The sequence below is a fragment of the Schistocerca americana genome, chromosome 4, assembly GCF_021461395.2.
Source record: "Schistocerca americana isolate TAMUIC-IGC-003095 chromosome 4, iqSchAmer2.1, whole genome shotgun sequence".
Classification (NCBI taxonomy): Eukaryota; Metazoa; Arthropoda; class Insecta; order Orthoptera; family Acrididae; genus Schistocerca; species Schistocerca americana.
In genome coordinates, this window is record NC_060122.1 from 626,168,211 (window position 1) to 626,195,253 (window position 27,043).

At 41.4% G+C, this 27,043-nt stretch overlaps 1 pseudogene; it reads right to left on the reverse strand.

The window, feature by feature from the left end:
- Window positions 1–13,068: 13,068 nt before the first annotated feature.
- Window positions 13,069–13,186, reverse strand: LOC124614408 (annotated as a pseudogene).
- Between the last annotated feature and the right edge of the window lie 13,857 nt (window positions 13,187–27,043).

Below are 27,043 nucleotides of genomic sequence, written 5' to 3' on the forward strand. Positions count from 1 at the left end.
ACCGGACTCACTTGGACAGAAGAAACAAAACGGAAATATCAAAAAGTTACGTGACAAACGTGGAAAAAAAGGAAAGAGAAGCAGTTCAAATAACCATAGCCCATATTGGTTTATACGAAAAAGAGGAGAAAATAACATGTTTTTTAATTTTATGTTTCCGTTCTAGTGCACTTCTTGTCAACTTGAGTCATATTTGTCATATTTGTAGGCCACGAACCCACCCATATATACCGCCACCTTGTTTCAGAAACACTTCTTGCGTCATAAGTTCTGTAGTTCGCAGCCAGCGGGCAGCTTGCCCCGGTTAGTATGCAGCGCCTGTTAAGCGCTGTGGCCCCTAGAAGGGTACGCAAGCAGCACCCCTCTCCACTGCGCGCAGCCCTGCGTTGTTTACGGCACGTAGCGCGGAGTCCCTGCGGACCGGTCACGTGGTGTCACGTGACGTGACACGGCCAGCCACTCTGCTGCGGGAACCTGTCGCTGTCTCCCCCCTTCCACTAGGCCACCCGCAGCACTCTGCGCCAGCCGCTACAAATTGCCGGCTGAGCTGTAGGCGGCAGGCTGTCACGTGCCGCCCCTCGGGGACCCGATGAATATTTGAAGCGTCGCAGTAGACTTCCACCTAACAGCTAACGCCGTCGTAAATCTCAGCCATAACCGTTACTGAGCCGCCCCACGAGAAGGACGTGCGTGTGGAGGAGAGAGAGACAGAGATATCAAGGTGTGACCGCCTGGAGGGATCACGACAGGGTGCATTGCAAATTCAGTAGCCACGTCCCTACGTGGGAACAGCGCTGATCCGACGCCGGGACAGCCCAGGTAAATGGAGCACAATGCTCAACCTCTTACCGCCTGATCCGCGCTTAGATGGCTGTACCTTTAATTCGTCAACGATTTCTCCCAGCTAACAGCACTTATAAAGCCGAATTTGAAAAAGAATAGAGCATCACACCACTACATGACTTGTTACTTAATTATCTATCACATTTCGTGTAACCAAACGAGCCAGATCTACTTGGACATGAAACGAGGCAGTATATAATTTACGGGAATGCTAATTAATATAAAGAGCATCAAACTGTATTATTTCTCAACGATGTTTTTTTTCGGCGGAATACCGTATCTCCCGTATTATATCATAAGAATAGATCATTCAGATATAGTTTTCAAGATATCGTTCATCCCTACTGAAACATATACAAATATTTTAAAGTGATTGTTGTCAATAATAAGCACCATCTTGAAAACATTTTTTTTCAAACAGTGTCTGTCTGAAGGTATCCCCTATTGATATTTTGAAAAAACATAATAACAACCATGTATAAGTAGCCGTCTATTGACAATCTAAGTAAGTGCATGAGAGCTGTGGCAGTTGTGTAAATTCTTTACGCAGCCGTAGTCTGTCACGCGATTTCGATCATACACGTCGATGTAATATAAATGGCGCCGTCTATGGGCAATCAAATTTTACAGTTGTGCACAACAACGGTTTTTTGTACTGCCCGAGAAAAAAAAAACGGTTGAAGTGGCTCTGAGCACTATGGGACTTAACATCTATGGTCATCAGGCCCCTAGAACTTAGAACTATTTAAACCTAACGAACCAAAGGACAGCACACAACACCCAGTCATCACGAGGCAGAGAAAATCCATGACCCCGCCGGGAAGCGAACCCGGAAACCCGGGAACCCGGGTGTGGGAAGCGAGAACGCTACCGCACGACCACGATCTGCGGACCTGCGCGAGAAACTGAATTACATCATCGACATTCATCATCGCAAGTAAGTACTATTTACTTTTTGAAGTTACTTACTTATTCCTTAATTGTTCATTACTTCAAAATCTCTTTAACGTTACAGTACACCTCGCCTGCTTCAGTGCCTTTAATTTGCATCCATAGCAATGGTGGGAATATTTACATTGTATTAATTTTTGTTAACAAACGAATAATTACCAAAATTCAAAAACTGTAAAATATCAGCTGTTTTTTTCTGTATTTCTGATTTTCACAATTCCAGGGGTCAGAAATGCAGTCCGAGAGGAAGAGCTCCAACCAGAGGCACAGACAAAAAAAAAAAAAGCCAGACAAAGTTGATGGAAACTGACCTTTTAACTTCAGCAAGATAGATCAGCTCAGCACAACTGCAGACAAAACCGATTCAATGCTCACCGGCAACAGTTAACGCAAGACAACGAATTTGTGACTCCTACTTACCTATTTCAACTGCATTAAAATATCAGTGCAAGACGGCACCCATATAAACTCCCAAAAATGTATTGTGCGGCCCGTCTTTTCCCTAAATACGATGAAGTGCGAACATAGACTGTTGGTAATATAGAGCAAATGTGCGTACATTTCCTTGCGAGGTTGTTTGGTGGAGAGTTTATCGGTAGTTCAGTTACCATGTCGTTACTTTTTATTAAGTGATACGGGAGGTATAGGGTACAGATAAAAATCATCGTTGAGAAATAATGTCTCACGATATTTTATGCTAATTACAAATTTTACCACTAATATTGGATTAATTAATGGTGCAGGATTAGTGATAACTCACTTAGGGAAATACATCATTACTGCTAAATTCACTGAAGTGATAAATCTGTGCTTATATTGTCCACTAACCACACTACCTCTGACCTAACTATACATTTTCAAATGATAAGAAAACAATTCGCTATAAACATGGTCTTCCCTATGACTACTAATAAAGCAGAACGTCAAATGTTTGAAAGGGCAGGATTTCATTTACCAGAACTTATTTTTTTGCATGGATAATCATACAAGGTTCTTTCATGAGTTTGCACATTCAATGATGTATATGTTTGTGCTAAGGACACGCATAGCTAAAAAGTAAACGGTGATCATATTATAACTGCTAACATCGTTTTCAAACGAATTTTGTAAAATAAAGAGGTTTTAAAAAGCTAAATTCATCCAACAAGGAATATCTCCTTTTTATACGTTTTACAATTAATCATATTGTATACAATGATGTCAGTTTTTACAGTGGGACTGGTAGCTGTAAATATTATTCAAAACATAATAACTTTTCAAATAAGTATTTGCTGTTGTGACTGTAGAAAATTTTAATTTTTATTCTTGCTTTTGTGACCATAATAAGAGTCCAGGCTCCATGGGCAATCAGCCAGCCGACATTAGGAAATAGTCCACCAAGACGTAGGGACAAGATAAGTGGCAGAGGCTGCCAAGTATGGCTTGTTGATCTAATAACGTAGTGTTTGACTTCCTGTCGGAGGAAGCAGCATGAATCAAACTTGTGCAATGAAAGACACAAACACAGGGCGATAGTACAGCAAGAGAGAGTGTCAGTCACGTGTGGAAAAGACTCGTGTGGATCCAAATCAAGTTGTGTGCAGCTAGAAACAAACGTGTGGTGTGGAACTGAAGGCATTCTTGCGCAAGCCGACCAATTAGAAATTAGAGTGTCATGTGGAACTATAGGCATTCTTGTGCAATCCGATCACTTAGAAATGAAAGGGTCATGTGAAACAAATTAACTTGTGTGCACCCAAGTACATGAGAAATGAAATAAAAGGCCAGGCAGCGGAAGAGCTAGTGGCAGAGATTCAGATGCAGATTCAGAGCCAATGCCGGCAGTTTCGAGATTCCGCAGTGAGACTCCAGCGGGGCCGAGTAGGCCCATAGCAGCTGATAGAGCTGTTAAGACTTCAATTACGAGAAGACGGTGGTAGACTCTGGTGGTCATTCAGGTACTGCAGGTCAAGTAGGATTTTTAGAGTTCCTTTGGAATAGTGTTAAACAGAGGCTGTCAGTCTTCGTCTCAATTACTTAGAGAGATTTCAGTGCTAAACAAGAACAAGTGATTGATTTGTACTTGTTTCTTATATGTACCGGCAATTAGCTTTGAAGTAGCAAGTCCGAATAAATAGACTGAATCTTACTAAGGGGTTTATAGTCCAACACCTCACATAAGTATATGTGAGAATAAACTTGATAGAAACTAACCAATGTTTCCTGCCTATTGCAATTCTGTAACGTATTTTCAGGAAACTTATTTGCTTCAAACCAAGGGGATTCACTAAATCTCACCTGTGATATAAAGGTTGACAGCAATTTATAACCAACCCATTGTCGTTAACGTCCCGATTGCGCTACGCAGTTCGCACTTGCTTCATTCTGGTGTAGTGAGGTTGTACCAGGATGCGACATAGTATTTATTTATTTCTAATTTGCCATATTACTCATCTGTGACTAATCAGAGGAAAGTGAGAATTTTTTACACGTGTCAACTAGTAAATCAATATTGCTATGCGGCTAACTGGGTTAATGACACCTTGTCTCACTAGCAGGTTGCATATCTAAGTGCTCTGAGGGGCCACAAAACTTTTGTTTTCAATATTTAATCCTGGAATATTTGTGGGGAAAAATGTTATATTGCTATCAAACCATCGTAGGGCTTACTACTTCACATTTTATTCAGAGCAAGTCGTAATTTATATGTCGTGTATCGGTTACAGTTATTGTACCTCCAATGGTATGTTACATAACAAACTGAGTACTACATTTTCTGTTCCATACCCAACTGAAATCGTAAATTTTCGAGGATTTAGTAACCTAGGCTTAATACAACTACTAACCGAATTTAAATTTTAAAACGCTGCCATTACATACTCTCTAATAGTTACGACATTATGTTAAAGGTCTAACACTCTAAGACAAGTATCAACGTTAGAAACTGTGCACATGTCTTGAGACAGCGTGACTCACCACGTACAAATACCTATGTTCATCCAGTAGTTGAGAATGATAGCACACAGAGAACTGGAACAAACATTACACATAATTTAAAACCTTTAAGTAATTTTATTCGCTGGTACCCCCAGCAAAATGGTGAAAGGAAAAACGGTTATAGCTTACTACAGTTTTGGTATTCGTGCAGTAAAACTGTCGCCTCAGGTATGACTCCCTCTTTAGAACTGCGTCTATTCACAAGACATTTTGCAAACAGTACCCAGATATTAGAATGAAATCATCTGCAACATTGTATCATTGTACGACACTAAGTTCATAAGGTAGGTCATAAACGCTGAGATGCGTAAGAAACTGCCTTTTCCTTAAGAAAAGTGAGAATTGCCTTACCTAGACTATACGCATCCAGTGTTTGGTAATGAGAGCACATTGTGACTTCCAGCAAGCCTTAAGTGTAATTTCAAACCTTTTCTAATCTTTTCTCGCTTACATGCTTAACGTCAAATATTTAACGCACTAACTCATGTGTAAAGTATTCTGAAGCTTGAGGCTAGCATACATATGGAACTTCGATTCTATAAAGAATCGGGTGTTTACTTGTTGCGAGAAAATATGCGAACAAATAACACTTTACACAGAAAAGTCCTCAACTTCCGTGAAGAACGTCTGCACACAATAGAAAGAGTGTGCTACATTGAAATCTTTCAATTTGGATATGAATAGTAGGGGCTCATCACTCATGTCTTACTTTGTTCTCCTACAAATCTATTAAAAATGAAACCTACACCTTTGTGTAAAATGCTTAACGGAGAGCACATCGTTTTCCGTTTTACTGAATTAGTTATAACAGGCTTCCTTCAACCTACAACAGACGTACCTGATCTCCCCACACAACTAGACTGTGGCTTATGTGGACTGATGCGTAGTTGTGGCAAAATATATAATGGTGAAACTGAAACGATAGTTAAATAACACGTCACATCTACATCAACATCTACATATACACGGATACTCTGCAAATCACATTTAAGTGCCTGGCAGAGGGTTCATCGAACCACCATCACAATTCTCTATTATTCCAATCTCGTATAGCGCGCGGAAACAATTAACACCTATATCTTTCCGTACGAGTTCTGATTTCCCTTATTTTATCGTGGTGATCGTTCCTCCCTATGTAGAACACCAACACCAACACAAAACATGTTTACGAAAGAAGATAAAACAGGCTGTAGCGGACCACCGGGAGGAATGTGGGCATGTTATAGGATATAAGGAGAGTAACGTGCTATAATATACTCTTTACGGAACGTCCATAACTATTGTTAAGTTTTACTTGCTAAATAAATCGGCTCCAGTTCTACTAGACAAATATTTTATTTGGATAAAATCATACAAACCATCCGGGTTTCATTATGTAGATACCATATTCAGCTGAAAAGAAAGGAACAAAAGGAAACTGAGACTCATTCTTCATGAAACTAATTAACATTGAAAGGATACAAATGTGAAGATGCTGCTATACCTTGTTTGCATTCGTACCAGTCATTTAAAAGATCCAGCAAGGTTATCAAGCAGCATGTGAGATCGCATGCGGTTGGGACATAAAAAGGTTTTCCGAGTCAACAAGTAGCACACCGGATAAACAGAAAAAAACCATGAATGTAACAGCAAATAAGCACACATTTACAGCCTAATATAGCCTATGAACCCACCTCTATACACGTGGCGTGGGCCCTCGGTATTAATTCCAGGGGCGGCCACTCTCTGACGTACACAATCGCACCAAAAAGAATTGGCACACGTGCGTGTTTATCGATGTTGGCTACAAACGCCGCACCTTCCGGTACACAGCACAAGTACGTGCTACCTCACACACCAAACATTACAATTCTGCCCACAGTGCCTACCATTAAGAAAGAAATGCAGCGTTAAGGGCAAACATGTATCTCCTCTGCACACAAAAAGTACTGGCACAGAGCGTGGTCACTCGGTATATTGCTGGGTTTTCAGGTCCCGGAACGCTATCTGGTGACGCAATAGACACTGCGTGTTGTTGACGACCCAGTCGCTAGTATGTTGCTGTATTACGCGATAGTGGTCAGCATGGGGCCGAAGAAGAAGGAACAATCGGTGGCGTTGCGTGATAGAGTGGTATTGCTCCATTCACAAGGGAGAAGCAATCGACATATCGGAGCAGAGGTGTCTGTTAGCAACACCACGGTACGAGCCATCATTCATAAATATAAAGAGACTGGAACTACAGTGAATAAGTGTCGTCCTGGACGTCCAAAAGTGCTTACAACCTGTGAGCGTCGCCGTATCATCGCACTTGCTCGGAAGGGACCTGCTACAAGTGCAGCAATTATTGCTGAGGTTGTTCAGACAACGTCCGACAAGACGGTTAGTGTTCAAACTATGCGAAATGTGTTGAATGAGGCTGACATGCATGGGCGTTCTCCCAGTAAAAAAGCCATACATATCGGAAATTAACCGGCAGAAACGCCTGTAGTTTGCCAAGGACTACATCGGCAAGCCGATGGAGTCTTGTAACACCGTGATATTTGGCGACGAATCGAAGTTCAGTGTGTTCGGATTTTATGCAAGAAAGAAAGTTTGGCGCAAGTCGAATACGCAGCTCGACATCGAACACATGCATCCCATGGTCAAACACGGTGGGGCGGTATCATGGTCTTCGGCTGTATGGCGGCGTCCGGCGTTGGAAATCTAGCTGTAATCCACGGTACAATGGATCATATGAGATACATCGACGTGTTGCGAGGTAATTTACACGCTAGTGCACAGACATTGGGCCTTACTGGGGTGTTTCGTTTCCAGCAAGACAATGACCCAAAACATACCGCCACGAAAACCCGGGAGTGGTTACTGTACAATGCCCCCATAAGGGTTCTAAAACCGCCTCCGAGTCCTGATTTGAACCCCATTGAGAACCTGTGGGCTCACCTTGACACACAAGTCAGAAGAAGGCGTCCGTCTGGTAAAAACGACTTGGAGAAAGTGCTCCTGGAGGAATGGTCGAAAATTACCTCTGATAATACCCAGAATTTAATACAAAGCATTCCTAGGCGTTTACGTGGTGTTATAGATGCTAAAGGGATACACACTAGCTATTAGAAGATGAACATCAGTGAAGAAAACGAACACACTGTCCGATTCAAACGCATGTGCCAATACGTTTGCTATGTAGAAGAGCGATGTTTATTTTCATAACACTGTATGTTACATTACAGACGGGTGATTTGGACATATACGTAACTTATGTAATGTAAGGTGGCACGTGTCTTGGTTCTGTTCTGAAATACATGTTTCGTTTAACCTACAACCACTAAAATGTAACTGTACCAATATTTTTTGGTGCGATTGTACGTATGAGCACACAGGAGTCTCATTGCGGTTAGCGCGACGGTCTGTTGACCGGCCTTACTGGAATTTCATCATCAGCCGGCGGGATTGGCACTTACACAGTAAACCACTTTTTATGTTAACAAATCGGCTTTCCACGGCATTTATTTTAATTTCTTAATTCCATGCCACATGTACAGGGCTATTACAAATGTTTGAAGCGATTTCATAAATTCACTGTAGCTCCATTCATTGACATATGGTCACGACACACTACAGATACGTAGAAAATTTCATAAAGTTTTGTTCGGCTGAAGCCGCACTTCAGGTTTCTGCCGCCAGAGCGCTCGAGAGCGCAGTGAGACAAAATGGCGACAGGAGCCGAGAAAGCGTATGTCGTGCTTGAAATGCACTCACATCAGTCAGTCATAACACTGCAACGACACTTCAGGACGAAGTTCAACAAAGATCCACCAACTGCTAACTCCATTCGGCGATGGTATGCGCAGTTTAAAGCTTCTGGATACCTCTGTAAGGCGAAATCAACGGGTCGGCCTGCAGTGAGCGAAGAAACGGTTGAACGCGTGCGGGCAAGTTTCACGCGTAGCCCGCAGAAGTCGACCAATAAAGCAAGAAGGGAGCTAAACGTACCACAGCCGACGGTTTGGAAAATCTTACGGAAAAGGCTAAAGCTGACAAAGTCAAACGCTTTGAATTTTCGGCGCGGTTGCAACAGCTCATGGAAGAGGATGCGTTCAGTGCGAAACTTGTTTTCAGTGATGAAGCAACATTTTTTCTTAATGGTGAAGTGAACAGACACAGTGTGCAATTCTGGGCGGTAGAGAATCCTCACGCATTCGTGCAGCAAATTCGCAATTCACCAAAAGTTAACGTGTTTTGAGCAATCTCACAGTTTAAAGTTTACGGCCCCTTTTTCTTCTGCGAAAATAACGTTAAAGGACACGTGTATTTGGACATGCTGGAAAATTGGCTCGTGCCACAACTGTAGACCGACAACGCCGACTTCATCTTTCAACAGGATGGTGCTCCACCGCACTTCCATCATGATGTTCGGCATTTCTTAAACAGGAGATTGGAAAACCGATGGATCGGTCGTGGGGGAGATCATGATCAGCAATTCATGTCATGGCCTCCACGCTCTCCCGACTTAACCCCATGCGATTTCTCTCTGTGCGATTATGTGAAAGATTCAGTGTTTAAACCTCCTCTACCAAGAAACGTGCCAGAACTGCGAGCTCGCATCAATGATGATTTCGAACTCATTGATGGGGACATGCTGCGCCGAGTGTGGGAGGAACTTGATTATCGCCTTGATGTCTGCCGAATCACTAAAGGGGCACATGTCGAACATTTGTGAATGCCTAAAAAAACTATTTGAGTTTTTGTATGTGTGTGCAAAGCATTGTGAAAATATCTCAAATAATAAAGTTATTGTGGAGCTGTGAAATCGCTTCAATCATTTGTAATAACCCTGTAGTTCACAGTGAGTTCACAGGTTACACTAGGTTGGAAATGTCTGCTTACTTACAGTTATATCCATGTTTCTTCAGTTAGGGCCCGTTTATCCAATGTAGCACCGGACGACTTAGATAACCCCTCTATGTCTCGCCCGCACGGGATCTCGCATGCTTCTTGATTACCTTGTTGGATTTTTTACATGACTGGTACGACTTTCCCGAACGCAAGCAAAGTATAACCTGATTCTCACATCTGTATGTGCCATTTTCACAACAAATAATTTTGTGAAGACTCCCTTTTAGTTTTTCTTGTATTTCGTTCTCCCTGAAGACTGGATTTACATGAATAAACCCGGATCGTGTGTACGATTTTGTCCAAATAAAAGATTTGTCAAGTACAACAGGAGCACATCTATTCATCATGATAAACGTGCTAGCCTGAGGAAGTAATATTTGTAGAGGGAAAGTACATGAAGTGGTGGATATACCGAAATGACTCCTTTTTCATTAGTGATGACGGCTACAGGCCTCCGTCTTTGCGATTGCCTACTAAGCGGAAGTAAACATGCAGTCAGAGCGAGAGAGGAACATAAACGTTTTCCAGGGAACAACCGACGTGGCACAACGGCAATAATATCTTGCATTATTCCTCTCTGTCGGTACCTCCTTTAAGTATTTATTCAGTGGCGACTCACCAATGACAGCTTATGCTTTTTATAGTTGCACTTATCTGAAAAAGCGCTGTAAAATAACGTAGCCAGAAAGTCTTTCAACACTTCTCAGCCGTGCTGGGACGACAGTGGGATCTTGAAAAAGATTCAAACACAGGAATCTAAACGTCGAGCAGTGAAGTGTAAACCGGAATATAGCAAGTTAGGGTAAAAATACGACGGTTTCGTTTCATTAATTATTTTAATAAAAGTTGCAGCAATGTTGTATTAATTGCTCATGCCACTCCTAGTTTGGTATCGTGGTAATATTGTGTAAAAGAGAAGTAACAGAAATTTTCCCAAAAAATGATTTTGCATACTCTTAGCGCATGCTGTAGGGTAAGAATACACCGACCCACTGGTTGGAAATAAATACATCGAAAATCACCCCATCTGAGAGTGAAGCTGAAAAAGCGTTTATCGCAAGAAATGCAGTGCTTCACTACTGCTTGTTCCTCCACAAATGAAATAGTTTTAGTGACAAGGCTGGGACGCTCACTACCACTGTGGATTTAATACATTTTCTTACGGCAGGCTTCGAAAACCCGGTAGCTTTAGATGCTTCCTTATTGAGCTCCCATTTTCTACATGGCAATGAGCTCGATGATAGAGTGATTGTATATGACTGGCGAGCTGATGTTCTTGGTCGCTTTCTGGAAAGAAATACCACTATGGATGACGTAATTATATTGGGAGTGTACTCATTTGATAGTTAGATATGTCTTAAAACCCCACCTCCCAATGATAGAGAAAGTACAGGAAAGTTAGTTTAAGATGTCTAAGGTGTATGGGTTAATATCCTTAACTAGTAATCAAAACGTCCAGCTCCCTGGTTCTAGACCCGCCATCTCTTAAGTTTTGAATAATATGATCAGCAGTGGCGGCGAAGACTTCCGGCATAAGAAGTCACCCACCTACAGCCAACTGTCTTCTCACGGATGGCGGAGGAGCGGATAGAGGTTCAGGACACTCTCTTCCCCTTGGGGATGGGAACTGCCCTAAAGGTGGAAGAATCGACAATGATCAACAGCATGTGGATGCAGTAGGCAATGAAAACCTCTGTATTAAATACACATGATGTGTTTCCATAGGACATGTGGCCTGTAACTCAAAAAGTGATCTGATGATCTCTAAATTGGCAAAAGATTCCGGTCTTCTATTCAGGTCTCCGGTTGAAGACTGCCAAGGGGAAGAGGGAGGGGGGTCACTACGAGAAAAAGATTGCATAACCAATGAAAGGCTAAAGTTTTACGAGGCAGGGCGTGGAATGTCAAAAGCTTGAAAGTGACAGGAAAGCTAGAAAATTTGAAACAGGAAACGCCAAGGTTCAATCTAGTTAAAGTGGTAGTCAGTATAGATAAATGGAAAGAAGACTGGGGTATCTGGTCAGATGAGTATAGGATAATACCAATGGCCGGAGAAAATTGTATACCGAGAGTAGGATTCGTTATGTACAGGAAGGTAAGGCAGGGAGTGCATTACTGTAAATAGTCCAGTGATAGTGCTGTTCTCACCATTGTTGATAGAAAACCAACAGCGACAACATTAGTTTACGTACATACATGACCAAATATGGATTGACTGTGAAGGAAAAAAGTTCGAAAGTAATGAGAAATAGCAAATTGAAATCAGCGTGAAACGTAACGTCGGCATTGATGATCACGAAGTAGATGAAGATAAAGAATTCTGCAACCTAGTCAGCAAAATAACACCTGCCAGAAGCAGCAAGGAGAGCATAAAAAGCTAACTAAAACTTAAAAAAGGGCATTCCTGTCCAAAAGAAGTCTGCTGATATCAAACAATGGCCTTAAACTGATGTAGGAATTTTTGAGAAATTACGTTCGCGTATAGCATTTTATGGTAGGGAAACTTGGACTGTGGGAAAAACGAAAAAAACGAATCATTTGAGATGTGGCGCTACAGAAGAATGCTGAAAATTAGATAGACTGATAAGGAATGAGAGGGTTCTCTGCAGAATCAGAGAGGGCAGGAACATAAGGAAAACATTGCCAAGAAGAAGGGACAGGACGACAGGACATCTGTTAAGACATCAGGGGATAACTTCGTTGGTATCAGAGAAAGCTGTGGAGTGTAAAAACTTCAGAGGAAGACAAAGATTGCAATATATTCAGCGAATAATTGAGGACATAGGTTGCAGTTGCTACTCTATGAAGAGGTTGTCACAGGAGAGGAATTCGTGGCGGGCCACATCAGACTTGTCAGTAGCTCGGTGACTCATAGAAAAGGTGAATTATGAGGCATCTAAAGCAAACAAACACTAATGAAAAATGCTCGAAAACGCTAGAAAAGACTACAAAAATCAATGTACTCGTTGTAGGGTAAAAGTTCGTTAACTGTTTCTTGGTGGATAAAAGTACGTCTAGCGAACTTTTACCCCATTAGACGTGGACACATCTTCCCCGTTCTACTACTTTCTTTTTCAGCAGTCTTCAGACATCGCACACAACTATAGTTGTGGAGTTCGAGGGCTCTATTGGAAGCTTATAGGCGTTAGTTCCGGTACAGAGTTTATCTAGTTTCTAAATAGATTTATGTTCACCCAACACTTAACTGAAAACTCATCCCACACACGCCATGAAGCCCCAAAGGTACCGACTGGCCGCCGTGTGTCACCCTAAGCCCACAGGCGTCACTGGATGCGGATATGGAGGGGCATGTGGTCAGCAGACCACTCTCCCGGCCGTAGGTCAGTTTCCGAGAACGCAGCCGCTACTTCTCAATCAAGTAGCTCCCCAGTTCTGCCTCACAAGGGCTGAGTGCATCCCGCTTGCTAACAGCGCTCGGCAGACCGGATGGTCACCCATCCAAGTGCTAGCCCAGCCCAACAGCGCTTAACGTCGGTGAACTGACGGGAACCGGTGTTACCACTGCGGCAAGGCCGTTGGCGCAACATTTAACTGAAGCTATACGAATTTTACATTACAAAGATACGAAAGTGACGTACTGTATTTTCTCCAGCTGTGTCTACTGCGAGGTTCCTGAACAGAACTGAGAAGATTATGAAGTATGCGTTGCCTGGTGGGATAACTGTGAACTTCTGTTTTAGTGATCTGGAAAGTTGATGGGTATAGTTGCCCTACGCGTCTTTTCAAACCATGCTGCACTTTCAAAACGTTTCCCCAAAAATTAATGCTGCGCGGGGTAGCTGCGCGTTTCGAAGCACCTTGCTACAGTTCGCCTGGCTCATCCCGTCGGATGTTCGAGCCCTCCCTCGGGCATGGCTGTGTGTGCTGTTCTTAGCGTAAGTTAATTTATGTTAGATTAAGTAGTGTGTAAGCCTAGGGACCAATGATCTCAGCAGTTTGGTAATATGGGAACGTACCACAAATTTCCAATTTGGAAAAATTAATGAACATGACCATGTTTCCATCGGTTAAACAGTCAAGCAAATGTTTCCATATTCTCCCATTTACGCTTCTCGCTGTTTTTTCGGTCAGTCGCATCATTTTCTTTTCCCCTGTCTTCATAATACTGTGTTTCATCATGTTCGGCTCTCTCTCCCTCTTTCATGCACTCTCTCATGCCTACTTTACTCTGTTCTTGTAGTCGTGAACTAATATAAAGCGTGTGTTCTTCTCACTTACTGTGCTATAGTAATATCTAAGTACCTTACAATATTGTGTACTAGATTTACTTATGACAGGCTTATCGTAGTAAATATTATGCAATATTTAGCACCTCGGCGACAAAAGTCAAGAGCTGCAATTGTTTGTGTTTGGCACTGAAAAACATGTGTAAAGTGCAGTGCGATCAGAGACTCATTACGACTGCAAGAGAGAGAGAGAGAGAGATTATCGCTGTCTCACGATATGAAACCTCTGTGGATATAATGTGGGATATTAAATGTATTAGAAACTTCCTTACTTTTGATTTAGCAGTTGCGGATGGTATGATCACAGCGGAATTGTAACTAGCTACATCATTGGAAATTGACATTTTGAACGCCGAATGTAATTTGTTTAATTCTGTTAACATTTAATCTCATACAATAGGATGATGTATCCTGAAGTGTAGCTATGAAGACCATTTTAGGAAAAATATAATTTCATGAGGGGAAGAGGTACGTTTAATTCTTTGGTTATTTTAACTTCTCCCTTGCCTGTGGCTCGGAACATTATTTAGTGTATGAGATCACGTAGGGAACTTCGTATCCTGGAAAATCTGTAAAGCCTGCACCACGGTCGGTTATGCTGTATTTTGAGAGATCAATTTCTGGACTTTTATCGAAATTAATACACAACTTGGAAACTGATTTTTGGACACTGATGTCCATGCAGCAGAATGAACACGTCATAGCACCCAAGACGGCTTCCCCAAGACGTACGATTGTGCCTATTAGTATTTCAAGAATTTCAGAGTCGACGATCGCCGGAATTCTGTAAAACCACAGAAATTTTTTTTTAGGTGCTAACTCTGACAGAGTGTGATTACAAACTGTAACTGCTGTTTCCATACCATTCACAATTTTTGCGTTATAGACTTGAGAATTAAAACACGAATTAAGTTTATACCCGGGAGTGTGGGAGATATTTGTGTTAAAAGTATTGGGAAAGCGAATTCCTTGCCCAAAAGCTTCCATTCAAGTAAACATATATTATTTACTCGTAATAACTTAACTTTAGTTTAACCCTCTGAATACTAAGGGGGACGGCGGGGGTACTTTAAGCCCACCTTTTGAAAATATTGAATCCCACTCAGATACTTTATTTTTAAAATTTTGTACAAAATACTTATCGTCTTTAACGAAGTCGTTTTCGTTTAAAACTAATCGGAAAATTTAAGTTTAAGAGAGGTGGTCATAAAGTCACCTCCCCTTGGTAATAGATGTGGCTTCCCACAACGGTCATCTCACTCCACAGATAATAGCATTACGTGACCTTCGAATACATGGACATTGCGTTTCTTTGGGACGACAGCAACTATGGTCCCGACAATGATTCGTTTCCCTTTTGTAGCTTCCTGTTCAGTGGCACTTAGTCCTATGTTAGATACAACTGTGATTGAAAATGTATCGACAGTAACTTACTGACACAGAAACATCACAGATTTTCGAAGAATCTACAGATTCTCAAATTGAATTTGACGAAACTGACGGTGTAGTGGGTGAACTAGAAGAGGAATGTGTTATGCATAAGGATATGGACAGTGATAGAGTACCTACAGACGCTGAAGATGAACCCTGGGCACCTGAAACTGATTACGACGCAGCTTGCGAGGTTAGGTACAAGTATAAGCACTGGAAAAATGTATCCCTCGAAACATCCTCACATTAGAAGACGAGTACCTCACAGAAAGAGAAGGCGTAAGAGACGATGGTTAAGTAGGAACAATAAGAGAATCCCCTGAAAAGTTTCTTTGACTCCATAAATGGTCAACATCGTAATAAAGCGTGGCAATGAAGAGAAATTGAGGCAGAAAATACCCAAGACAGACTTGAATTCTTGGCATGTATAGGGCTACTAAATACTATAGGAAAGGAAAACGAAAGAAAGTTATCTGTTACAGATTTAGGGTCCTACACTTCAGGAAGGTTTGTTTATACTGCAACCATGAGCCGATCCAGATTCCAGATTCTTACTAAAATAGTAAGATTTGATGACAGGGAGTCGCGAAGCGATCGCAGGAAACGTGATAAGTTTGCTGCAATACGAGAAATTTTTGGTAAAATGAATGAATTACTGGCAAGATATTATTCTGTAGGAATGAAGACTGTTATTGATGACATGTTGTCATTGGTCCGTGGCAGGTGTCCCTTCAAGGTCTTTATGAAGGAAAAAGTAGGTTAATACATTATACTTTTACTAATGATCACAGCCGCTAAAACCAAATATGTTATCAGCATGGATCCTTATGCTGGGAAAAGATATGATGGTACACAACAACCTAATTCCTCTGCAGCTGAGGTCAAACGTCTGGTGAAAGGAAATGTCGTGTGGCTAGGGCCTTCCGTCGGGTAGACAGGTCGCCTGGTGCAAGTCTTTTGAATTGATGCCACTTTGGCGGCTTGCGGGTCGATGGGGATGAGATGATGATGAAGACAATACAACATCCAGTCCCTGAGCGGAGAAAAGTCTCCGACCCAGTCGGGAATCTAACCGGGGCCCCTTTGCACAGCAATCGGCTTCGCTGACCAGTTTCTTTGTTGTTGATCGCATTTAGTTTGTTATTGTTTGTTGTGTTTGTTCAGGGTGGACGTCCCCTGACGCATGTACAAGTTAATCGTTGACCCATGAACTGAGTTAGTTTATTACAGAGGACAGCTAATCCTCTGGCCGGACACGCTGAGCTACCGTGCCTGCATCACACAGCTATCGACGCGGACCAAAACGCCTGGTGGTTCCTATACATAATTCTGGATGAAATGTTACCACAGGCAGATAATACACTTCAAGCGATTTGGCCTAAGATCTATGGACGAATAAGAAGTTAATTCTCGTGGGAACATAACAAGCTAAAGAAAACATTTACCTAAAGAACTGAAAGATACCTCAAGACGGGACTTTATATTCTAGTAAATTTGCTTTCAGTGATATTAGTCCTGGAAATATTCCAATCACAATTGTTTCTTAAATCCCCCATGAAAATTAAAACTGCTGTTTCTACTGCCGGCCATTGTGGCAGAGCGGTTCTAGGCGCTTCAGCCTGGAACAGCGCGACCGCTCCGGTCGCAGGATCGAATCCTGCCTCGGGCATGGATGTGTATGCTGTCCTTACGTTAGTTGGGTTTAAGTAGCTCTAAGTTCTAGGGGACTGATGACCTCAGATGTTAAGTCCCATGGTGCTCAGAGCCATTTGAAGCCATTTCTGTTTCTATTATTTCAACATTATGACGCTGCAATTGGTTCACCTACTGACACAAAGATAAAATTTATATCATAATGAGACTAAAGGTGGCGTTAACATGATGGATCAAATGGTGATGAAATCTTCAATTAAGAGGGCTGTAAAATGGTGGCCCTTGCCGGTTTTCTGTAGCCTTGTGGAAAATAAGCAGTAAATAGTTATACACTACTTTTGTTGAACTTCCCGGTCTGGAATAAGAAAAAAATTATTAAGTGACGACTTTTTCTTCAAGAACTGTGACTACAGATCCCGAAACCATATACTGCAGGACTGTAAAGGTAGATGTCATTTGCGTGTTAGTGAAAGCCGTTCAAATGCGGAAGAGTGCAATGAAGTGAACAAATCAAGAACAATCTGCAACAATTATAAGGGATGCATGCGTGGTACACACAGCAAAAAACCTGTCGTATGTTCCGTGTATGAAGTAGAATCCGAAGAAAGTGGTGAATAATTCTTTTCACGAAACTGTGGTATGTACCTAATCTATTTGTATATTACCTCAAACTTCCGTAATATTTTTTTGTTATAGTAAAGTGTACTTCAATAGTACCACAATGACTTTTATTCCTAATTTTTCTTAAGATACTTAGACTTAGTAAACATAAATGTCGAAGTAAGTGAAAGCTATAAAACGCTATTTTAGAAAACAGTTTTAAAATAAATATTGGGGTTCTGTATCCAGATTATGCATGAATAGATCTTTCATAAGTATGTTATTAATGTAATTAAAGAGCAGTTAAGGAATTTTATTTAGTTTTTAAATATTTATATTCTGGAAACGAAGTACTCCCTTCCCCCTATTGATCCTTTAGTGAAAATGGCTTTGTATTGCGAGGGTTAATGGGGCGAGAAGTTAAACCACACTGTGCTCGAAAAACCTCTCATCTCTATCTCGCAGTTTGTCCACTTCAGGGCCGTTGTGCCAGTTATGTTGTAACTTACATCACGGTTCTCCTCGACAAGAACAGTCCCACTTCAGTCTAGCTACTCGCTGGTGTGCGTGGATCATTCAAGAACGGCACATGCTAAGCTATGAAAATTTCCATGTGGAAGGTAAGCTGAATGTAACTGTTAATGTAATTGATTACTGCAAGTCTGTATTTGTGTAGCGTATGAATCTTACATTAAAATGCAAATTACATTGATTTGACGATTATAGCTCTTAAAAAGATTAAAAAATTTCTTGTGTTGCAGTAAAAATCTGCAATTACTGCTATACAGTAAATTCACATTGAATCTCTTTTCTCGGCTTAAAGTATTCCTGCAATATATAGGATCATTTATAGGTTTTCGTAAATAGAGTCCCTTAAATTGTACGTAAATGATGTTCCACATTAAATTGTACTATCTTTTATAAATTACAATTTTGCGTATTTTATTTTTACAGGACAACAATTTCAACTTGTTTTCCATTTTTTATTTTAACTTATGTACTAATTATGCCTAATGGAGTGTCGAACGTGGCATTACATAACAGTAAGTAAAAAAATGTAATTTGACGTCAAAAGTGACAAGAGTATTACATGAGAGGTCATAACTACAACAAGAAAGTTTTTAGAAAATCAAGAAAAGTGACACCACTGAAATAATTAATCAGTAATTATCTAATACTCTCTTTTGTTCAACGCATAAAGAGTTATATATTCGCATTACTGTTGTGTAGACTATAATGGAATTTACTGAGAAAATTCCTTACTTATAATTTGAAGGTAGCTTACACTATTTCAGTGTAAGTTTTACAGAATTCCTTAAGTCGATTATCTTTCTCAAGTACTGCACTTTTGACTTGTGTCACATTTCTTGCCGGGGTGTGATGTGTAGAATGTCTGGCTAGGTGTGAGACAGCTCCAGGTTACACTAACCTGGCCACGTTAAATAAATCAATAAATAAAATGAGCAAATAAAAAGTTTACGTACACCTAGTTACCCATATTTTACATTCGTTGTTATTCGCCTGGCAGCCTTTTCTTTAAGACACTATCGATTTCCCTCGACTGATGTGCCAAGTCGTTTTCTGCCTCTAAAAGAATCGCGCATCCTTTGATAAATCGTGAACATTCTTTTCTCCGAATTTCCCGCTAGTTTCTTTTAATGATAGCTCTAGTACAGATTTAATAAAAGAGCAGATCTTACAACGTCAAAAATAAATATTTAAAATTTTACAATTAAATGATGTATATCAACTTGAGCATTACATTTGGTCAAATGCTGAGGCTAAATTAATAACGCACCCACTGAATGGCTAGCGGATGAATTTGAGCTACTGCTAATCTCATTAAGGTGGAATATTTGCATAATGGACAATGCCAACGTGACAGCGTATGTAAAGCGGCGGCCGCCATGCTGGAAATTTTTGCGTCTCGGACAAAACTTCTCTTGCGCTGAATACCGCGCTCGTTATGCGGAGGCGAATGAAATAATTGATGGCTTCTATACGTCAATTACGCGTATATTTTGTCGGCTAAATGCGTACAACGCTTTAGTTAACTGCGCAACAACAGGATGTTCAATGACGTGCAATTAGCGGGGTTAATATAACGTCGCTGTGTCGTAAATTACTCATAGCTAGCGATTCATTACGCATCAAAGCGCGGCGCCGATGACCGGTTCGTTCCTAGGCCGTCGGCCGCTGGTGGCGGTACGAGCACAGCGCTCCAGCGTCATCAGCTTTGTCGGTGAATTACTACGGGGTAAAAAAGGGACTGTGGTGGATTATTTTAGAATATCGGAAGAAAAATACGTTTCCACGATAATCGAAATTACGCAATACAGATATTGATTTACTAGGGAACCAATGGGACAAAGAGAGATGTAAGTAAACAATATCCAGACTTGTCATTCTCAAATAGTATTATGGCACTGGACTTGCCTAATACACGGTGTATCAAAGAGAACCATTCGATTTTAAAAATATTATAAGTATTATGTTACTTGAGATATGTGCATGAACCACTTACTATTGGAAAGAACAAATCCTCCAGTTGTAAATGATACATCCAAAAGAATCATTCGATTTTAAAAAAATCACAAGTATTATGTTATTTGAGATATGTGCGTGGACAACGTACTGTTGGAAAGAGCAAACTCTCGAGTTTTACATGGTAAATGAAAAAGAATCATCCAAATTAAAAAACTCATAAATATTATGTTATTTGAGATAAGGTGTATGATCCATTTTTCTTTACCGAGAACAGTATATTTCTATATGCTTCAGAACTACCTTTTCCCAAAGTTGGAGACTGATTCGAAAGACTTCATTTGCCAACAGGACTGGGCACCGCCACACTCGCATATGGAAGTGAGGGAGTTTTTAAATCAAAGGGTTATTGAACGATGTATCGGTCGCACTAGTCCAAATGATTCAGCGTTATATTAATGGCCTGCAAGGTCACCGGACCTGACTGTATGTGATTATGTCTATGTGCGTCCGTCACTAACGACAATGAATGAAAGAGACATCGCATAACAGTAGCTGTGGAAGGTGTAACTAAAGCCACGCTCGCTTCAGTGTGGGAACAATCTGAGTACCGCATTGACATATTCCATGCAATTCAAGGGGGGAGGGGGGCATATTGAACACCCATGAAAAGGTATGAAAAATGCTTTTTGAGTTTCCCGTTCATCAAGAAACAAAATTCATTATATGTGTCTATTAGTTTCAGAAATATATACTTGCCAAATCAGTTGATTCTTTTTGATACACCTGTACAGTGAAGATATCGCATTGTTGTATATGTTAATCTGTGAAAATTAAAACCAAATGCAGCAATGCAGAATGAGATTTTTCACTCTGCAGTGGAGCTTGCGCTGATATGAAACTTCCTGGCAGATTAAAACTGTGTGTCGGACCGAGATTCGAACTCGTGATCTTTGCGTTTCGCAGGCAAGTGCTCTACCGTCTGAGCCACCCAAGCACGACTCACGCCCCGTCCTGCCAGGAAGTTTCAAATGCAGCAATGCTCGAAAGTCCTGGCGCTTCCCCTGCCCCCTCTCTCTTTCGTTTATTATGTTTATTTATACTCCATACGTCTTTTCTTCGTTTTCAGATGGCGAACACAATTTCCTACAGTGTGGAAGAACGTGTTCTGGCAATTGCATGAGCTCATGAACGTGCAAGCACCGAGAAAAACGTAAGAGATGTGCAACGGGTTTCAGCGGTATGATTCCATAAAGAAGTTCCACCAAAGAGAATGATACTGGGATGGCAACAGAAATTCTTCATAAGCGGACCCATTTTGCATGGAAAGTGGACAGGTCGATAGTCAATGCAACAACCAACATGCGCTGCAGAGGCAAATTCTGTGACCATATCTCCCATAAAATCATTGCGGAAACCATGAAGCTGCCACATATGAAAAATGATACCAATTAAAACCTCTTACGCCAACATTCGTAAATGAGTCGAGTGATAAGGGCATGAAGCTGTCTCAAGGTTTCTGTTTGTGACTGTAATGCACCCACAGCGGGTGAAAGTTATCTTCTCAGATGAATATGGAATTTATCTATCTTGTCGGAATAGAGGTATTTCTTTCTGGAGCAAGTACAACGCGTATCATTGTGATGAGTTACAGAATAGTCCCCCACACGAAATGATATGGGCTGTAATGTCCAGTGGGCACCTCATAGGACCGTATTTATTTGACGATGCAGTGAATTAACATTACTGTTAGCAAATGTTGCCTAAATGGTTTATTCCATATTTCCAGAGACTAAACATACCTGGTGACAGTTGGCTTCAGCAAGATGGAGCTCCTCTCCACTACGCTCTCCGTGTTCAATAATTCTTGGATGATGTGCTACCCCAGAGGTGGATAGGGAGAGGATCAGTGCATCTGCCAGCACCGATCGAGTAGCCTCCGATGAGTCCACATCTAACATCATGCGACAATTCTCTGTTGGGAATAATTAAGAGGCGTGTCACTAAGCAACGATACCAGACAATTGACGAGTTGAAGCAAGTTGTTAGGGAAGCATTCAAGAGCCTCACACTGCCTTTGCTCCAAAAAATTTCACACTACACCTGTTGCCAAATCATTTTGTGCCGCAACAATGATGGCACCCAAATTGATGTTCTAGATTACAAAATAAGCTGCAACGTAAAATATCAACGTTTACCACACATCTGCTATGAGGTGCTCAAAATAGATAAAGAAGTACAAATCTTAACCAAGAAAGAGAGAGTGACAGAACTTTCGGACCAGACTGTAGTCAGACTAACAAATCGTCTGAGTTAAATGCGAGGTTTGTTTTCGATTAAGGATGGTCTTTCTGTAGAACAAAGGCATTTAATGAAGCCACTACACCAAATAAAAATAATTACCGCAAGGAAACACATTGAAACTACAGATTATCTACGGTAATTAACAGCATGAAACAAGTCAGAATATAGGAGATAATCTTCGTAATAGTAGCATGGAATGACAGTGAAATACGCTACTTATACGATTGCTGTTTTAAATAAAGGAGGTTATGCTGAGAGCCGATACACCCATGGGCATTTGGAATCTAAAGACGAGAAACCATAAAACTATGTATTTGTATCTTCTTACTTAAATGTCTTCTTCAAATACTTTTCAGACATAAAACATACATAAAATCTTAAATACTGACTACATTTATTATTTATTCTTTATAATTGCAGCCTACTATCTAAGAAGCTAAAATAGGCCATAAAATCACTTGTCCTTGGATGGTAATAGATCATGTATTATTACTTATTTATTTCTGATACTTAATTTAAAAACATAGATAAAATGTACAACTATTACTACTAAAAAACTACATTAAAACCGTTAATCTATTACCCAGCTACTAAACTACCACAAACAATACAGAATTTGTTTTCTCTTCGTTCCTCTATTTTGATGCATTTAACTTGTAGATGACCTTTTTTGCTATTGGATCCGCCATCACATTAAGCCGCTCAACAGCCTTAGTCAGCAGGATTCCTTGGGCGTCGGGTAGCACGTCAGCAGCGTTTCCACTGTAGCGAGTGACTGCATCCATCACTGTTACTTCTTAAGATCCTTATTTCTACGATCACTTGCACTAACCTAATGTAGATTCTTGGGAAAGTTTTTCATTCGGTGGTCGGCTACATCAGTCATCTTTTCTCCATATGCTGAGTGTGTTGTCTAGCCTGGATGGCAGCATGATGACTTACGGTTGAATGCCTTCCTGGATACTGGAGCTGCATTTTCTTCTAAGATTCGGCAGGTCGACTCCTTCCTTAGTGCTTCTCTGGGATCCCATAATATTATTACCTGACGTCCATTACCCGCTGCATCTTTATAGAACGTGCACTTCCATAGTGTGTGTTCTGGTGTGCCCACAGGGCCGCCGGCACAGCTATCATTCATCTGTCTTCTGTTTATGTATAGATACGTAGTACGTGGCGTAAGAACCACGGCCAGTCAGGTAATGTAGCAATCCACTTGATTGGTTAAGAAATCTCATTTCTAATCTCTCTCTGATGTTAGAAAGAAATTACAATGTTCTCCTGCCAGAGCCTGAAGTGTCCCATTCATTTTTCCACAGTTGTAATATGCGATCCTTTATTGCCTTTTTCGAATTGACCTCAGTTCTAAGCACCCTTCATAGTTCCACATAGTATCCTTTCTTTAACCAGTAAAAGGCTCCCCTATTCCTAACTTTCAAGTCCAGTGGGCATATTCCTAGAATTACTAACAAAGCATCATTCGGTATAGTGCGGTAGGTGCCGGTTAATCTTAGTGGCACGCCTCGTTGAACTCTTCTCACTACTGATGCTGGTTTCATTAGCTGCAATCTATGAGTCTAGACGCTCGCACCATATCTTACGACTGATGCTAATATAGATAGGTGGTACACTCTAATGCTCTGCAAGAGAAGCCAATATTGCATATTTGCAATGGTTATAATATGATTCATTAGGTTGGTACTTTCCCTGCCTGCTTCCTATATATGATGTGCAAAGGTACGACGTTCGTCCAGAAATACGCCTAGATTTCTCGTTACTGCGCTTCTCCTAATCGTTACATCACTTAATTTTATTTTAGGGTTTCTTTTTACGTTCCCTTTCAGCAGGAGGCACGTTGTCTTGTGTGTGATAATTACGATTCAACACTTCGACAACAGCCCTCAAGTTCATAGTGTGCTGCATTAAATTTCTCTTGTATAATTCTTCTGTGGTTACTACTTACAACGAACAGCACGTCATCTGCAAATGCAAGCAGATCGCTTATGTTCGTGCTGTCACGTAACTTCTGTCGTACGGGGTCGTACATCCCAAAAGTCCGGACCACACACTGATCCCTGCGGAGAGCCTTTTGTTATTGTCTTCGTCATTTTCTTTGCTCGGCTTATTAAAGAAGCATGTCACCCATGACGATAATCTCTCAGGCAATTATACAGAGATTCTGAACACTCCAAATTCCTAAGCGGCGAAAAAAAAAAGCAGACGGCTACCAAAGACTATCGAAAGGACCAGCAATATCAATCATCATCGCTAGAGCGTACATAGCGTGCGTATCTGTCGGAAGCGAAATCGCCTTAATAATTGCGTCTTCAGTTGACTTGCCTCTTCTAAACCCGTACTGGTTACGGCTCGTCCCGTGTAGCAGTCTGTGATCTTGTAATCTTTTGCATAATAGGTTTTCAAAAATCTCGTTGAGAACGTTAAAATGACAAATGGTGTACAGAATTTGGGTATCACTGGATCCTTATCTTGCCCTTTACTATTGTTACCACTAGAGCGTTTTTCCACGGTGCCAGGAGTCTTCAAAAATGTTCAAATGTGTGTGAAATCTTATGGGACGTAACTGCTAAGGTCATCAGTCCCTAAGCGTACACACTACTTAACCTAAATTATCCTAAGGACAAACACACACACCCATTTCCGAGGGAGGACTCGACTCTCCACCGGGACCAGTCGCACAGTCCATGACTGCAAACCCTGAGACCGCTCGGCTAATACCGAGCGGCCAGCACCCGCTCCAACCTTCCAAGAGATACTCATTGTACAGATCGCAAAAGTAACTATCTAATTGGTCACATAAGGCTTGTATTACTTCGGCAGGGACCCCTTTCGATGCTGGAGACCTTTTATTTTATAATCTTAAAATCATGTACCTAATTTCTTCTGGTGCGAAGGGGTACATAAGTTTATTGTTCCTATATTCTTCCTATAATATTTCCCGTAACCTACACAAATTATCCGCCTCGCCTTCTTCTCCGTCATGAAGAAATAGAGTTTCCATTAACAACGCAGGTGACTGTTCACAACTTTCTGTTACCGTCTCATCGTTCCTTCTGTGCGTCGATAAGACTGTTGGTGATCATATTTTCTCGCAGACTATTTGTCTGTTGGACCAGACGACACGATCCATTTCATGTAAACACAGCCCGTGCATCACGCAGCAACCACCAGCTTGCAATTGCCTTGTTGACAACTGGGGTACATGGCTTCATGGAGTCTACGTCACACTCGAACCCTGCCATCAGCTCTTAACAGCCGATATCATGGCTCATCTTACCAGACCATGGTTTTCCATTCGTCTAGGGTCCAACCAATAAGATCACGAGCACAGGAGAGACGCCGCAGGCGATGTCGTAGTGTTAGCAAAGGCTCTCGGGTCAGTCGTCTGCTGCCACAGCCCATTAACGCCAAATTTCGCCGCACCATCTTAACAGATACGTTTGTCGTACGACCCACATAGATTTCTGCGGTTATTTCACGCAGTGTTGCTTGTCTCTTAGCACTGACAACTCTACGCAAACGTCACTGCTCTCGGTCGTTAAGTCAAAGATGTCGGGCACTGTGTTGTCCGTGGAGACAGATAATGCCTGAAATGTGGTACTGTCGGCACACTCTTGACACCGAAGCTCTCGGAATTTCTAGTTCCCTAACAGTTCCCGAAGTGGAATGTTCCTGCGTCTAGCTCTAAATACCAGACCGCGATCAGGGTCAGTTAATTCCCATCGGGGGGCCATAATCACGTCGGAAACCTTTTAACGTGGATCACCTGAGTTTAAATGACAGCTCTGCCAATGCACTGGTCGTTTATACCTAGTGTACGCGATACCACAGCCATCTTTATATGTGAATATCGCTATCTCAGCACTTTTATCACCTGAATGTACGTCGATATGTTTTTGATGCTGGGTGCATCCGATAACCGAGCTGCTGCTGCTCGTGCATATGCTGCACGGCGTCCTCAAAGACGCCATCCCGATAAGAATGTTTTCCATCGCACAGAACAATGCCTACAGGAAACTGGTAATCCATGTCAACAAGCAATGGGCAGAAGTCGTCTAAAGGTTAGGTGCTCTCCACAAACAGAGGTAGCGATTCTTGGAAAAGTTCACCAATCGCTCGGGTGAATTACCCGTGACGTTGCAAGGCAGTTCTAGATATCTGAAAGACTGGTCGTTGAAGTGCGGCACGATGGGAAACTGCATTCATTTCATTATGTTTAACATCAGAGGCCAGAAGACCGCATTCGACAAGTTTAGTTGTGTGGATGGCTTTTCCACCTCATGGAAGATAACAAACACATTTTATAAATAATGTGATACGGACTGAAGAATCTAGATTCAATCGTAAAGATATTTTCAACCTCCACAACGAATATAATTGGTTGGAACACAACCCATAGTCACCCGTGAATGCGGCCTTCAGACACACTTTGGCATAAACCTGTGGGCTGGAATCGTGGGAGGAATACTTCAGGGTCAAAAATTCAAATGGTTCTAATGGCTCTAAGCACTACGGGACTTAACATATGAGATCAGCAGTCCCGTATACTTAGAACTACTTAAACCTAACTAACCTAACGACATCACACACATCCATGCCCGATGCAGGATTCGAACATGCGACCGTAGCAGTAGCGCGGTTCCGGACTGAACTTCAGGGTCCTT